At 38.4% G+C, this 16,879-nt stretch overlaps 1 long non-coding RNA gene across 2 annotated transcripts; it reads left to right on the forward strand.

Annotated features, from left to right (window-relative positions):
- Window positions 1–287: 287 nt before the first annotated feature.
- Window positions 288–14,473, forward strand: LOC103101629 (uncharacterized). 2 transcript variants are annotated; one of them, XR_008913419.1, is made up of 3 exons: window positions 288–4,557; window positions 4,663–5,829; window positions 6,548–14,473. It is a non-coding gene; the product is annotated as an uncharacterized LOC103101629 (long non-coding RNA). The 2 variants fall into 2 exon arrangements; XR_008913418.1 differs by having other exon boundaries at window positions 288–2,898; window positions 4,381–5,829.
- The last annotated feature ends 2,406 nt before the right edge of the window (window positions 14,474–16,879 follow it).

The raw sequence follows: 16,879 nt of genomic DNA on the forward strand, positions 1-16,879 counted from the left end.
ATCTAAAACTGTGATTTCAATGTCTTGGCAAAATTGAATTAAAATTAAGAATTTATAATTAGAAACCTTTCCTACCCAGGGATCCTAGAAAATGTAGTTTGTGATTTTATTGCATAGATATATACAAACTATAACTTGAAAATCATTGACATAGCAAAGTAGTCTCTACCCTCTCAGTGAACCACAGAACCATAATTAGAGCAAGGATATACCTTAAATATCATTCATTTTACAGATAAGGAAACTGAGGCCCAGGGAGATAGAAGTTGGTTGCTGTCGGTATTAGACCCCAAGTTCCTGCTTTTCTTGTTTGTTCTTTCTGCTCTGCTTGCCTGTAGACATTAGAAAACTGTGAAGGTAAAATTTTCACAGGGAAAATTGCATCACAGAGCTGTTGAAGTTGTACGTAAAATTTTTCTATTGAGACACTTCATTTGCAAATGGAGAAAGGCTGTTGCTCTTTCAAGATTGATGAATTTCACCATGGGTTGCCATCATCCTTACTCTTCCTAATCTGATAACAGATTTTTCAAATGTAATGTATTTATTTTATGGGTTTCACAAGATGTACCTTTAGTACATCCAGATTTTCATAACCCATCAAACATTTTGCAGTGTGTGTTGTGGCAGGATATTTTAGAACTGCCAAGAGAAGTAAATTCACATAGCTGCCTGCAGTGCACAAACTGTAACAAATTAGCATAAGTAGCATGTTTTTAGAAGGAATGACTTTTACAAGGTAAACAGAAACATACTTTGGTTTGTCTTTATATCATGAACAGAAATCCACCTAGCATATAACTAATATTTAAGCACATATCAACCTATGTAAAGGGTGCTACTTATTCTAAAGATATTAGAATATTTTTTGGTAAAATGGAGTTGGAGGATCTAGGTGGTACAGTGGTTAGAGTGCTGGGTCTGGAGTCAGGAAGATCTAAGTTCAAATCCAGACTTAGACATTTGCTAGCTGGGTGACCCTGGGCAAGTTACTTAATCTTTGCCTCAATTTCCTCATCTGTAAAATGAGCTAACATAGAAAATGGCAAACCACTCCATGGTCTTTGCCAAGAAAGCCCCAAATGGGATAAGAAGAGTCAGACAGGACTGAAAGCACAACAGAAATGGAGTTAGTTAATTCCTTAAAATTAAATGGAAAACATGGTCAACAAAGCCCATCTTTCCTATTTCAGGTGTCTTTTTGTTTTTTTGTTTTAGTGAATATAGGGAGACTTTGGTTTAGAGTTCTGGTACTGCTTTTTTTTTTGCTGTGTGACCTTAGATAAAGTGACTTCATTGCTCTGGATATCAGTTCCTTCATGTATAAATTGAAGAGACAGGACTAGATAACCTGTAAGGAAGATCCCATCCTTTCTACATTTAAGATCTTCTTATCATCTAATTGAATTTCCATTAAAACCCTACTCAGATTTTTTGTTGTTGTTCAGTTGTGTCCAACTCTTCATGACTCCATTTTGGGTTTTCTTGACAAAGAATTTTGTAGTAAATGTAGTAATTTGCTATTTCTTTCTCTAGATTATTTTATAGATGAGAAAACTGAGGCAAACACAGTTAAGTGATTTGTTCAGGGTCATACAGCCAGTAAGTGTCTGGGACTGGATTTGAACTCAGGTCTTCTGGACTTCAGACCCGACATTCTGTCCACTGTGCCAAGCTAATCATAAACTACAGAAGATCCTGGATAATTAAAAATCTGTTACCCTAAAAAAGAACTACATATCCCGAGAGCCCACGGACTTCCTGTAGACAGAGGATAAAGTCAGTGGGCGTTGAGGCTCTGCCTCTCCTCTTTGGCATGATGCAGTAATCAGTGGTGATGGTGGTAAGGTGAGGATTTTGAAAATGGCTAACCAGCCATGGGCACGTGGTTTTTATTTTATATCCTCTTTATTCCTTGATTTCTAATGATCATTTTAATAAACCTCCTAAAATATAATATTTTTATCATTTAATTTTTAATTTTTACACAGTGGAAAGCAAGGTTGGCTGGGTCCTACTGCTTTGGAACCATGTAAGGTCCACTTAAGGAGACCACACAAGGACCAGTCCAGCTAAGTTAGGGATTCCTCACAAGTTTTAGTCACTGAGTGAATTCTTCTCCTGTAACAGCTCTCCAAAGCCATGTATCAAATTGTAGAGTATTTGTTATCAGTGAAGGGAATATCCACAATGACGAAATCACAAGCCTTTGATGCATATCAAATAGAAACTTTCCATTTGTGTCCTATCTTTTAAAGCCTTATACAAATGTTGGGCATTAAGAACCCTCATATAAATGGACTAGTTCAAATGAACATGAAAAACTAACCCAAGACCAAATTATTCTCTTCCATGTTGACGAGAAGTTCAAGAGAAGCATGTTCTATACATGTACCCTAAAAACCTGAACTGTAGGCCATTGGAAGGAACTGGGCCATAAGGATGAAACTCCTCACAATTTATGAAGGCGTTTTCAGTAGCAGAGCTATTATTTTGTTCCCTAGCTCCACAATATAAAATTGCCTTTGATTGATAGTCACATGAGAATGAGAATTTTCAACCATTTCAATGATGGTTTGGAGAGCCCAAAGGATCATTTCAGCCAAAGCCCCACCCTAAAGCAAATCAATAATCAAATGCACAGAAAGTTGTAGATGTATGTTTCATTCATTACATCTGCCGTAGAATCATGTGATAATAGAAAAATTGTATATGTAGCATTGTTGTCTGACGTAAATTCATAGATGGTGATTTGTTTGAGGACAGGGATTTTGTCTTCTAACACATCATTCGTCTTTGTATTGCTGCCAGCAGGGACCCAGTTGAAGTTCAATGAGTGCACATTTGTCAATCAATGAACATTTATTAAAGAGCAGCTACTATGTGCCAGGCACCGTGGTAAGTACTGGTAATACAAAGGTGAAAAATCACCCTTGCCATTAAGGAGCTCACAATATAATATGAAGGAGACAGAATACAGGCAACCACCTACAAACAAGCTAGAGATATAGAATAGCTCAGAAATAATAGAGGGAAGATGCTAGGACTAAGAGGGATTGGGAATGGCTTTCTGTAGAAGCTGGGATTTTAGCTGGAACATAGTAAATGACTAAAAACTGTTAAATGAATCAATAGGTGATATATTTGTGATCAGAATACTTTTTTTAAACTCTTACCTCCTGTCTTAGAATCAATACTGTGTATTGACTCCAAGGCAGAAGAGTGGGTAAGGGCTAGGCAATGGGGGTTAAGGGACTTGCCCAGAGTCACACAGCTAGGAAGTGTCTGAGGCCAGATTTGAACCCAGGACCTCCCAATCTCTAGGCCTGGCACCACTGAGCTACCCAGATGCCCCCCAGAATACTTTTTTCTTAACTGCTCTGATATAGATTTAATCATATCCGTTCCCCTTTTCAATTATAATCTCCCTGAGAATGGGAACCATTCATTCTATCCTTTTATCTTCCTATAGCTCCTAATGTAGCATCAACTAACTATATATTGATTGACCTGTATCATTCAGATGGATTGCATTGTTTAGTGTAGCCCATTTATTCCATTCCATTTTATGGAGCAGTATTGGAAAGGACAATAGTTTAGATTTAGAATACTGGCTCCTAAAGTATGATCAGGGACTCCGTAAAGGTCCCCCAAGGCCTTTTAAAAGAATTTTGGGGTTCAAAACTATTTTCATAGAAATACTAAGACATTTGACTATTAAAATATTCTTCCGTTTACCAACTTCATATCTGTGTGAGGCTTTTTTTCTTCATATTCTTTGATTAAAACAACATCACACCAGATTGAATGCAGAAGCTGCCTCCAGCTGACTTTTATCAAGCTAGACATTAAAGAGATTGCAGAAATATGTAAAACAATGCCATTTTAATCAGTAATGTTTTTATTTTATTTGGGGAAATATACTTTTCATAAAAATAAATTGATATTGATATCTAGTTATTATTTTAAGTGAATAAATATTTTTAATTTTATCCGTTTTAATTTCTAAAGCAATAAATATCAATAGATATAACTGACAAATAAAAATTCTCTCAGTTCCTCTATGCTTTTTAAGGGAGTAAAGGGATTCTGAGACCCAAAAGTTCAAGAACCAGTGTTCTAGAAGGTTCATGTAATCTCCTTTGGGATAAAAAGGTTTAGAATAGAAGAATAGCAGTTAACTTGAGTTTCAAGGAGAAATCAAAAGAAAAATAAAGGTCACCGGTCACTAACTCCAATCAAATATATTACCGTTCCAAACCTGGGTGCCTGGCTTCATGTTCTGAAGCCTCACCTTTGCTAGCTGAACTTCTCGGTCTTCACTGAGCAGCCATTGGAGCTATCGGATCTCCCTCCCAACACTCATGCTTCCTTTTTCAGCTTCACCATTTTCATTTGATTTTCCTCTTCCTGAGAAATGTTGGGATCCACCTTTCTAGACCTTCAGCCAAGGTTCTTTGAATTTGCATTTCCAAGGACAGTGTGAACACTGGACTCAGAACGTGATGGTCCAGATCTGAGTACTACCTCTGTTTGGTGTCTAGCTTGTGACCTTGGGTAAGTGCCTTGGTCCCCTTCAGCCTACTTTCCTCATCTTTAAAATGAAAGCATTTGACAAGATGATCATTGCATTCCCTTCCAACTCCGGCATTATACAAGCAGGTGCCTGAGCCGTTTGCTGATCTTGACAGTGTGACTGGCTGCTGTCTCTGATTTCTGAGGTGAGGAATCCCACTTGGGGTATAAATTACTGGGCCTTTGTGCCCTGTGGACCCTGGTCTAGCACTGCCCATGTCTACTGTTCTCCTATTTTGCTCTTTCTTCCCAAACAAAAATGGAAAAGACCAGGAAAACGGGTTCTCATGTTCATAATGATTACAAAAATGTAAATGGGGAAAAAACCCGATTGCACAGAATTGAATACTATATAATCGTACTAAGCATGGCCCTATAAAAAGGTTGGATATGTCTCTTTGGGATTGGAACTTTTTATATATTAGCAAATGCTGTATTGATTAGCTTTCTGAACTGATTTTCTCGCTTAAAAATTACTTTTAAAAAATCTCTTATCTTCTGTCTTTGATTGATATTAAGTATCATTTCTAAGGAAGAACAGAGGTAAGGGCTAGCTAGACAATTAGAGTTAAATGACTTGCCCAGGGTCACATAGCTAGAAAGTAGAAAACCAGATTAGAGCCCAGGACCTCCTGTCTCCAGTCCCTACTCTCTATCCACTGAGCCACCTAGCTCCCCACCACCCCTCTTACTTTTTTCTTCAACCTTTACTTTCCATCTTAGAATCAATTTTGCATATTGGTTCCAAGGCATAAGAGTGGTCAGGGCTAGGCGATAGGGTTAAATGATTTGCCCAAGTTCATGAGGCTACGAAGTATCTGAAGCCAGATGTGAACCCAGGACCTTCTGTCTCCAGGCTGCCTCCTTCTCCCCATCCCACCTCCATTATTTTTTTATACTTTGTTGTGAAGGATGGGAACTGTATAGGGAAGGAGGAGGAATACATTCAGAAATCAAACTGCTTTAAAATAAATACTTTTAAAAACCAATCTAAGGAACTGGATCTATAAATTCACTTTAGTTACTAGGCAAAGCTTCATTCAGCAGACGCACAAATGTTGTCATAGTCCGGATATTCACCTGAAAATATTGGTCTCCTCTGACAGATAAAGTACATGCATAATTTTCATCCAGCGAATTACATATTTGCAACATCACTGGCATCAGCAAGAGTATCCCACCTACAATTACCCTCCAGGTTCCGGTAGCACTTTGGAAGGGAGCCAGTACACTGTCTGTCCTTGATGTCATCTGGTAAGTGAGAATAGCATGAATCATATTAGATTTCACTAATGAATTACCAGCCAAAACCCTAAAACAAATATGTACTGTTTGCCTCATGCCAGTTATTTCCCCTTTCTGCCATTTTCTAACACTGTGCGACTTTGGCTTTGATCTGTGTTGACACCTGTTATTTAAAAACCCCAAACCCAACCCACTGATGTTACTCTGCTTTGCAGATAAAAGTAAAGGTCCATTTGTGACACATCAAACAGAATTAGGGGAATGTGGGATGTGTGCCGCTTAGTGTTGCCTAGCAATATGTTTAGGGCACAGGAATCACAGAGAGGATGAAATTCACACCCACAGGGAAATTATATTATTCATAAACACACAGACACACATGCCGAAATCTCTGGGAGGAAATATATAAAACATGACTGCAGAATTATAGTTAACAAGAGCAGTTGGATGCTTGAAATAAAATGGAATATCCTTCAGAGTACTGTCGGAGCAAATAATCTATATAATTGGTTGTCTCTTCTTTTAAAGTTTACATGTGGAAGCATTGCTGTCACTTGGAGGAAGAAGGATTTTATGCCCACACATGGAGTTTACATTCATAGATCTGAGCCTCCTCTATATGTTTACAAGGACACGATTTACAAGTGAATATATTTGTACATGTAATTGTGAGTAGTAGACTCAACATTGGAATCAAACCAGTCCTTCTTGTCACCTTTATTTCCAGCTTTTATTTCAACATGTCGGGTCCTGGCACTGGTCTTCTAGACATAAGCTTTCTGATGACCAATGGTATGGACCAAGTGCAGAATTCCCCTTAAGATGATTGGGTACAAGCTGTGGCATGCAAGATTACAGATACTCCTGGACAGATCTCCTGTTCTTCCTTCATAGATGATCCTGGACCCATTTCTGGAAGTTCTTGGAAGGGCCACCCCAGAGCAATTTCTGGAGGGTAAGAACTTTTCTAGGATGCTCAGCAAAGAGATCTGGGGCTGGAGGAGAGTCTAGGAGCAGAAGGCTTTTGACCCAGGACTTACTGAAGCTATCTCTTCTCCCTGCCTTACCTTGATACTCCAGGAAGGGCAGAGGGATGTGGACATGGGGAGTGAATGAGAAACATAGGTGGTGGGGATGAGATCAGCCTTAACATGCATTCAGTGACTAGAGATAAAAGTCACTGAGGAGGAAAGGGCCATGCATGACTGAAGGAGGAGAGTATCAGAGAGTGAAGAATTTAATCCATCCAGTTTCTAAGAGAAAAAAGAAGAGGCATGGTTAGCCACAGGCAAGGACTCAAAGCAAAGGAATGCATCCTTAATCCCCTTGCCCCGTCCTACTTGAACTTCTTGCCTATATCTTGCTAGTTCCTTTCCATACCAGTAGTACCCCTTACCCACTGCTTTCACACTTTCCATCCACTAGTTGTTTGTCTCATGAATCCCAGACCTTCGAAGTCTAATCTATACCTTCTATGAAGAGGAGCAGTTCCTACTGCAATTGCCAAGGGACTGTCATGTCCTAAGCAGAATTCTAGAGCCTCGATATATAATCTTGTCCTAGATCCTAAAACACCCAGATGGTGAGAAACAGAGCCAGAAGCTGAGTGAGCTAAGGACAAAGAGTCACAGACGATAGATAGTAAGCCAAGGTGACATAGAATAACCACTCCGTAGCGGGAGAGGGATGAAATAGAGTAAATCTGATGCTTCCCCTTTGCTGGGGTCCTACTCAAACAATTAAGTCATACAATTGTATGAATCTCTGTGGGGAAAAATAGCCTCACTGGAGGTTTGATTATGGCTTCCTACAGATTGAACAGTGCATCTCTTATAGCCATTATATTGTAAATAAGACTGTCATATTTGGCTCCTTCTAATCTTGGTTGCATTGGTTTTGTTTGTATAAAACCATTTTAATTTAATATAATCAAAATAACTCATTTTAGATATTGTAAAGTCCTCTGTCTCTTGTTTGGTCATATATTCTTCCCTTCTCCATAGATCAGACAGGTAAACTATTTTATGTTCTCCTAATTTACTTATAATGTCACTCTTTATGTTTAAATCATATACCCATTTTGACCTTGGTATATATAGGGTATGAGATGCGGATCTAACCCTAATTTCTCCCATACTGTTTTCCAGTTTTCCCAGCAGTTTTTGTCAAATAGCGAGTTCTTATCCCCAAAGCTGGGATCTTTGGGTTTATCAAGCACTAGATTGCTGAGGTCATTTACCCCTAGTCTATTGGATGGATCCACCCTTCTATCTCTTAGTAACAGATTGTTTTGATGATTATTGCTTTATAGTACAGTTTAAGATCTGGCACTGCTAGGTCTTTATCCTTCACTTTTTTTTATTAGTTCCCTTAATATTCTTGATCTTTTTTCTTCCAGATGAATTTTGTTATTATTTTTCTAGTTCTATAAAATGGTTTTTTGGGAGTGAATTAATTTAGGTTGGATTGTCATTTTCATTATATTAGCTCATCCTACCCATGAGCAATTAATGTTTTTCCAATTGTTTAGATCTAACTTTATTTGTGTGGAAATGGTTTTGTAATTGTGTTCATAGAATTCCTGAGTTTGTCTCAGCAAATAGATTCCCAGGTATTTGAAGACTGTTACATTTGAGAAATGTCTTTATACTGGCTGGCTCCCTTCCCTAGAATGCACTGACTCCTCACCTCCATCTCTTAGTTTCCTTGACTTTTTTCAAGAAGAGGTTTATGGGGGGTAGCACAGTGGAGAGAGTGCCAGGCCTGGATTTGGGAGGCCTTGGCTTTCAATCTGGCCTCTGCCATGTCCTAGTCCTTAATAAATGCTTGTGGACTGACTGGAATCTTGCACTTTTGGACTTTCACAGAGAATAAGATCCTTACCCTTGGGTGAACAGCAGATACTGACCATCCCTGCTCACACTTGGGCTGAGATACTGAGCTCAGATTTGAGGGGTCTCCAAAGAGTACACAACACCGTGGTGTCAAGAGAAGGCCTCTAACCCTTGGGTTACAAATACTCATGGTGGCATCTTCACAGATTATTAGAACAAAGCACTTTGTCAAGCCGGAAAGTGCTCCACTATAGATGTTTTGCCTTAAAACACTTCTAAGTCTTCCCTGAAGCCATCATGTTTGAAATTATGGAGGAAAGAGTGCCTCTGTACTGTTGTGCTTGGTCCCAAAGAGCAGAGGAAGATTTCAACTTAATACAAGGAAAAAACTACCCAAAAGTGAGCACTGTCCAAAAATGGAATGGATTGCTTTTGATGGGAGTGGGTTTCCAGTCATTGTACTCAAAGGCGGGTGAATGACTTGTCCAGTGTGCTGTCCTTTTCAAGTCTAAGCTGGGGTAGATAACTTTTTCTGTCCCTTCCAACCCTGAGAGGCCGTGAAATGTGTGCTGCTATTACTGTGTCTAAAAAAAAATTAAAGGGAACATTGGGCCAAACTAAAAGTGACTACTTATTACTATGACTGAAAAAAGAATTAATGAAAAGGGAACAAGGTTATGACACCTTGTAATTTCACTTCTTTTGGAAAGACCCTGATCGTATTACTGTAATTGTCTTCATTGAGAGGTTGGCAATCAGTGCCTTCTTCTGTAAACTGAAGCTGTTGGTCTGAATAAATTCTCGGGTCCTGTCTAGTGCAAAAATTCCAAGATTTTGCAGGGCTAGGCTCCAGAAGTCCAGAGAGAGTACAATATATGGGGTATTTGTCCGGAAAAGAGTGAAAAATAGCATCCAGTGTGTCAGAAAAAAATTATAATTATTTTATTTTTTTTAAACCCTTACCTTCCGTCTTGGAGTCAATACTGTGTATTGGCTCCAAGGCAGAAGAGTGGTAAGGGCTAGGCAATGGGGGTCAAGTGACTTGCCCAGGGTCACACAGCTGGGAAGTGTCTGAGGCCAGATTTGAACCTAGGACCTCCCATCTCTCGGCCTGGCTCTCAATCTACTAAACTACCCAGCTGCCCCCATAATTATTTTATTTTAATCAAATAGGTTTAAGAACTATTTTAAGGGGGAAAATATTTGTTCCTAATTTAATCCATCCTCTTGTTTCTAAAATCTGGTCAATTATTTTGTCCCATTAACTCTTTTTACACTGAAATCAAACTACCATTAGTCTTTGTTTATCATTGCTAACATGATTTATTTTGTTTTATGTATTTATTTTTTTAATAACCCTTACCTTCCATCTTGGAGTCAATATTGTGTATTGGCTCCAAGGCAGAAGAGTGGTAAGGGCTAGGCAATGGGGGCTCAGTGACTTGCCCAGGGTCACACAGCTGGGAAATGTCTGAGGTCAGATTTGAATCTAGGACCTCCCGTCTCTAAGGCTGAGTCTCAATCCAGCTACCTCTTCCTCATGATTTATTTTAAATAAGCAATCAGAGGTTTTTCTTAGCCTTTAAAAGTTCTCTATTCTATTCTAAATGAATGAATTAAATAAAAATTTCCAAATTAAAAAAAAAATAAAATCTGGTACTGCTAGGCAAAAAAAAAAAGTTCTCTATTCTTTGCATATTTTCACTTTTCATTTACGCAATCAGGATTCCACCTGGTATTGTAATAGTCTTGTTCTGAGGGCGACAGATAAGGAATCCTCTTTCATTTTTACTTCCCTTTTCTGCAGGAGTTTGTGGCGCCATCTTGAAACCCAAAGATTTCTCCAAATGTTGGAAATGCTGAGGATTCAAAATGAAGTTTAGCTGCTAGATATGGTGTGATCTCATCAGAGAACAGTGGCCTTGTCGCCTTCCTCCTTCTGAACACTAGGCTTTAATGAATACAGTCTGAAATCTGCAAGGCAATCAGAGTGTGGGCTGGGAGGTGAGAGAGTAAAAGGGCAAAGACTCTTTGTTTCCACTGTGTGACTGGCACATAGGAGTTGTTGACTGAATTCTCATAGACTGACTTGTGCTGCAATGAATATCGAGCCAGTTTTGGAGTCAGGAGTCAACACCCCTCCTGGGATGATTCGCCCAACACCCTTTAGTAAAACTAGATGGAAAGGATGATGGGATTTTTCATACACAAGGCTGCCAAAGTCATAGGCAGCCTTGACTTTCCCATCAAGCAACTACTGCAGAGAGGTCCAATCAGGGAGTCAAGCTATGGTTCAAAGCTAGTTAGGGAGGCTTTCTCCTCTTTCCTGGAATTGCATCCTGGTTAAAGGGGGTTTAGAGGCCATACCCCTTCTTTATCAGGTATTAGGAAGACGTGACTGCCAGCGAGGGAGAAGTAGTGGGCATTTTAAGGGATCCATGCACCCGTCTCCTGCAAAGGAACATAACTGTTTTGATTAAGTTCTCCCACGAGGTTGCCTTTTCCCACTGCACAAGTAGTGGTCCACACCAATACTATCATTGTCAGGCTCACCCATGGGAGTTAGGAGGTCAAGCAGCACAAATGATTTCACAGCTATTGTCTTCGCAATAGCAGGCTGAAGTACTTTGGACCTCTTTAAACAACAGATTAAAAAATTAAAAAACCTTACAAATATGACACAACATCATTTTAAAATAAAGAGTATTCTTCAACATCTTGGCAAATATTCTCAAGATCGGAAAGACCAAATGGATACTGTTCCCCCAGGGGGTCAAGGACCAGAGACTTACCTCTTCCTAATGGAAAAAAATAAAATAGAATAAAGTAAACAGCCTATGGATCTCCACTGCAGCTGGGTAGACTGCATATGGAATTTTGCATGCTCCTCAAAAGTTCCTTGGGGGGTTGCAACACTTCCCAGAAGCTCCTTCCAACACTTTGGAGCCTGCATCTGTGGGCATATGCACAGCCAGAAGTTGACAGATGTTTGAGCAGCTATTCACACTCTGCATAAGCCTTCTTCAAAGATAGAATATAGGAAGGCAGAAAAGGAATTGGGTTGAACTGGATTTTGAAAATTTGTTAGAAGGGGGAGGGGTGCAGAACTCTCTTTATAACTGCAGAATACAGAGGAGAATTGGGAAGGATACCCCAGGTCAGTCTATCAAGTGGTCATCGCTCCCTACATTGTCCATTTGCAATCACTAATGGTCCTACAAAAGTCTTTGCTATAGTTGAAGGCCATCAACTTGCAACCTTTTAAATTTGGTTCACTTTTCCATTCATTACAATAAAGAAACTTTTTTCCCCAAGTTTCTGTCATTAGAAATAGCTAAATTGGGTTGTAAAGAGAGCACAGGGTCTGGAGTCAAGAAGACTTGCATTCATTTCCAACATCAGACACTCAGAAGAGCTGGTGACCCTGGGAACGCCTTTTAACCTCTGTTTGCCTCAGTTTCCTCATCTATAAAATGGAGACAATAATATCCCCTACCTCTCAAGGCTATAATAATTGTGAAGCATTCAGGATAGTGCTTCACACATACCATAGCAGGCACACATAAATGTTAGCTAATTTTATTTTTATTAATGCATTGAAAACAAATTATTCCCATTTTATAAATAAAGAAACTGAGATGCTGAATATAATCATTTGCCCAAGGTCATTTGGTGAGTCAGTGGTAAAGCCTCAGTCAGAAAGAACTCAAAGTTCTTGGCAGTGGTGGTTCAGAAAACCTTGCTGCTTTCCAAACTACCTTAAAATCAAACCTTCAGGAATATTGACAAAGAGATTGAATCGGGCATATTTATCTATAAATGGTGATTTCATAACTTCATATACTACTGATGTTGATTTGTTGAATAAAAGCCTACAAGAATTCATTTTCTACATGTTCCCCCTAAAAGGGAATGTTCCCTCATTTTTCACTGAAGATAATAAAATAGCTCTTGGGAAGGCCTTCAAATTACAGTACAGTCATCTTTGATTTCTATATAAAAATATGATTTTGGTCCTTCCAGTCTTGGTAAGGAAGTTGATTAGAAATGATGATGTTTGAGACATCTCATCTGATATCTATAGAAAGTTTAGTCTATATGACAGATTCCTGGACAAGTTAAAATAGAAGGTATTTTGAAAAGAGCCTACTTTTCTTCCATTTTACTTCTATTATGAAAAATGAATATACAACGCAGACTCAAGTACTTTTTAAAGTTTATTGATTATATGAAATCATTTCTGTTCCCTTAGGGGACCATCTTAAAAGTCCTATATCCTGGGAATCCTATTTATTTTATTTTTAAAATTCAATGCACAAATCGAGGTAGAATTCAATGTATTTGAGTGGTTGTGGGTAACTACTTTATAAAATTCATGCATTTTCTCATAGACATTACCTGGGGAAATTGAATGTGCAAAGATTCCCCAGTACACAATGAATTCCTGTGACTCCTATAGAAAAGTGATTCATCTAAAAACAACGTGGGTGGGCAGTTGAGGAATAACCAAACAATCTATGGTATATGTATGTCATGGAACACTATTTTGCCATGAGATGACTTAAAGGGATTCATACAGAGCAAAGAAAGTAGAACCAGGAGAAAAATGTATACAATGATAGGAATATAAATGAAGACAAGCCAAAAGCATTTAAGTCAACAAGCATTTGTCAGGTGTCTACTATGGGCCAGGCACACTATATGTTCTTGTTTAATAATCATATTTTATTTCCCCCAAATTACATGAAAAAAACATTTTAATGTTCATTTAAAAAACTTTAAAGTTCCAAATTCCCTTCCTCTCTCCTGTCCTTTGAGGCAGTAAGCAATCTGATATAGATTTTTCACATGTGCAATCATGTAAAACATTTTTCCATATTAGCCATTTTTTTAACCCTTACCTTCTTCCTTAGAATCAATACTAGGCATTAGTTCCAAAGCAGAAGAATGGTAAGGGCTAGGCAATGAGGTTAAATGACTTGCCCAGGGTCCCACAGCTAGGAAATGTCTGAGGTCACATTTGAATCTAGGACCTTCAGTCTCTAGATCTGGCTCTCAATCCACTGAGCCACCTATTAGTCATTTTGTGGAAGAGATTTCAAATAAAAAAAAAGAAGAAAGTGAAACAGTATATATCTGTCTGTATTCAGACTCCATCAGTTCTTTCTCTAAGGGAAGGCAGCATTTTTCACAAAAAGTCTCTACAATTGTCTTAGGTCACTGTGTTGATGAGAATAACTTGGGCATTCAAGGTTATTCATCAAAAAAATATATTGCTGTCCCTATGTACAATGTTTTTCTGGTTCTGTTTACTTCACTTCGCATCAGTTTATATAAATCTTCCCAGATTTTTCTGAAATCATCCCATCTGTCATTTCTTATAGCACAATGGTATTCCATCATAATCATATACCACAATTCCTTTAGCCATTCCCTGATTGATGAACCACCCAGCAATTTCCAATTCTTTGCTCCCATAAAAAGAGCTGCATTAATTATTTTTGTACAAATAGGTCCTTTTCCCTTTTTTAAAATCATTTTGGGATGCTGAGTCCCATGGTATGTTAAGTGCTAAGACAACACTAAAAGACCAGCAGAATTCAGATCCAGTTCAGTGGCCAATGTTGGTTCCAGAGAATTGATATTGGAATACCCCTATTTCTTCCTTGTAGAGAGGTGAAGCACTAAAGGTCGAAGTCTTCTTTAATCACTGTTTTAGTTAAAACAGTTTTACTTGCATTTTTATTTTTCAAGTAAAGGAGAATATTATTGGAGGGAGGGATGCTAAGAAAGGATTTTGGTGAAAAAAAAAGTACCAATAAAACTTTTTAAAATAAAAAACTAGCGAAGACACTTGATTATATTCTAATTAAAGAGCTTTTTTTAAGATTCAAAATACTTTCCTTTGAGGCATCTCTGTTGCTTTAAAGCATCATATGAGAAAACTGGGAAAAAAAGGAAAAGTCCCTTCAAAGAATCATTGACCTAAATTGTACCACAGAGCACACCCCATGCTATCCATACCACCTACACGTCTCCAGGAACACTAGTGAATTACAAGCACTAAATGTTTAGTCATTTCCTGCATCATGTTTACAAGATGGGCTAGCTTTGCACTATTAACATATTTAACTGAGTTACAGTTCAAATAGTCGGTTTCCATATCAGCAGCTGTTTAGTTTAATCCCTTTTTGGGAAAAGTGCCCCAGGCAAACCTTCAGTAAACCTCAAGTTAATATTTCAGCCTGCTTTCCATAGATGGTCGAGCCGAGTACTATGTTGACTCAGAATTACTGACAATTTGCTGTGGTCTACGAATTTGCGAAACCTTTGTGGATAAAATTGTCTTAAAGAGAGAGCATCGGAGAACCTCTGACATCTTTTGTGGAATTTAATTGTGTGATGTAGGGGGGGCATGTTATGATTTTATTAGCGGGCTGTAGGTTATTCCTTCTGCAGAAAGCGAGTGTGCACTCTAATGGGCATTACCTAGTGTGCCTGTGGAGAACAGGATTGACAAGGGCATAATAATCTAAGCCTCGAAGGCAGTATTAATTACGACATGTTTACTTCTCACTTTTGACTGGGAAGCCATGTTTCAAATGGAAGTTTCCATTAGTTAGGGGGCCAATTAAGGAGGCAGAAAGCACCAAGATGGAAAAGTGTAAATATCACTGTAAAGCACTATTCAGAAATTGAGCTGTTAACCTATAATAACTAAGTAGACTCTAAGTATTAGGAGCAAGTTTTCATCAACTAGAAAGGTCAAGATGCACGTCATGGAGAAATCAACTTCATGAGCAAAGCTTTGAGATTAGAATATCCTTATCTCAGTAAAGGACAGTACCACTTATTTACTAGAAATTACCCTGATTTATTTTAGCAGGCCCTTTAAAAAGCATCATATAACATTTGTTTTCTTTTCTAAGGAAAAAGAAGTCACACAGGCAAGAATATCCCCACTCTACTGCTCTCTTGCTGTGTGACCTTGAGCAAGTTTCCTGTGATCTGCAACTTGACTTCCTAAGCCTCAGTTTCCTTATTTGTAAAAGGAGGCAAATCAACTAGGAAATCCTATGATCTGCAACTTGACTTCCTAAGCCTTAGTTTCCTTAGTTGTAAAAGGAGGCATATCTACTAGGAGATCCTATAATCTACAACTTGACTTCCTAAGCTTCAGTTTCCTTATTTGTAAATGGAGGCAAATCAACTAGGAGATCGTATGATCTACAACTTTACTTCCTAAGCCTCAGTTTCCTTATTTGCAAAAGGAGGCATATCTACTAGGAGATCCTATAATCTACAACTTTACTTCCTAAGCCTCAGTTTCCTTATTTGCAAAAGGAGGCATATCTACTAGGAGATCCTATAATCTACAACTTGACTTCCTAAGCTTCAGTTTCCTTATTTGTAAATGGAGGCAAATCAACTAGGAGATCATATGATCTACAACTTTACTTCCTAAGCCTCAGTTTCTTTATTTGTAAAAGGAGGCAAATCCACTAGGAGATCCCAGAGATGTCTTTTACCTCCAAAAGAACATATTTATGAAATGGCCATTTCCTTGCTCCATGGTTGAATTTGCATTACCCATCTCTTACAAAAGTCATCCAACTAAATGTTTATCTTTGTTTTATGTAGCTCAAGGTTCTATGATGTATACAAGCATTACTCATCATTTTTCTTCTCAATGCTCTTCCTCTTCATAATGGTCCCACTTCAGTTTCATCGTCTCTTCTTGATTAGATTATCTTTAACCTCTTTTCTTCTGATTTCTTTCCTCCACTCTGGAAGCCCATCAAAATCTTGCCAGTTTTTCTCTCCTATACAACACCCAAGTTCAAGCTGTTATTACTCCTTGCCAAGACTATTTCAATAGTATCCTAATTTGTCTCCTAGATTCCTCTTCCAAAGTAATCTTTTGATCTTGTTGTCACTCCTCTGCTCAAAAATCTTCAGTGGCTCCCATTGCCTATGAATAAAGCATAAACTTTCTTGCCTGACATCTGCAGTCTGACTCCAACACTCCTCCTCAGTCTTATCTCATTTTCCTTCACATATCCTTTGCTTCTGCCAAATTGTATGATGAATCATTTCCCACATTCACTCATTCATTCACTCAATCGGTGAGCATTTATTAAACACCTACTTCTGTAGGTGGCAGATCCTGTATTGGCACTGGATGTTCAAAGAGAAAATTCAGATAGTCCATGTCCTTAAGGGAT

This window comes from Monodelphis domestica, chromosome 7 (assembly GCF_027887165.1).
Source record: "Monodelphis domestica isolate mMonDom1 chromosome 7, mMonDom1.pri, whole genome shotgun sequence".
Taxonomy (NCBI): Eukaryota; Metazoa; Chordata; class Mammalia; order Didelphimorphia; family Didelphidae; genus Monodelphis; species Monodelphis domestica.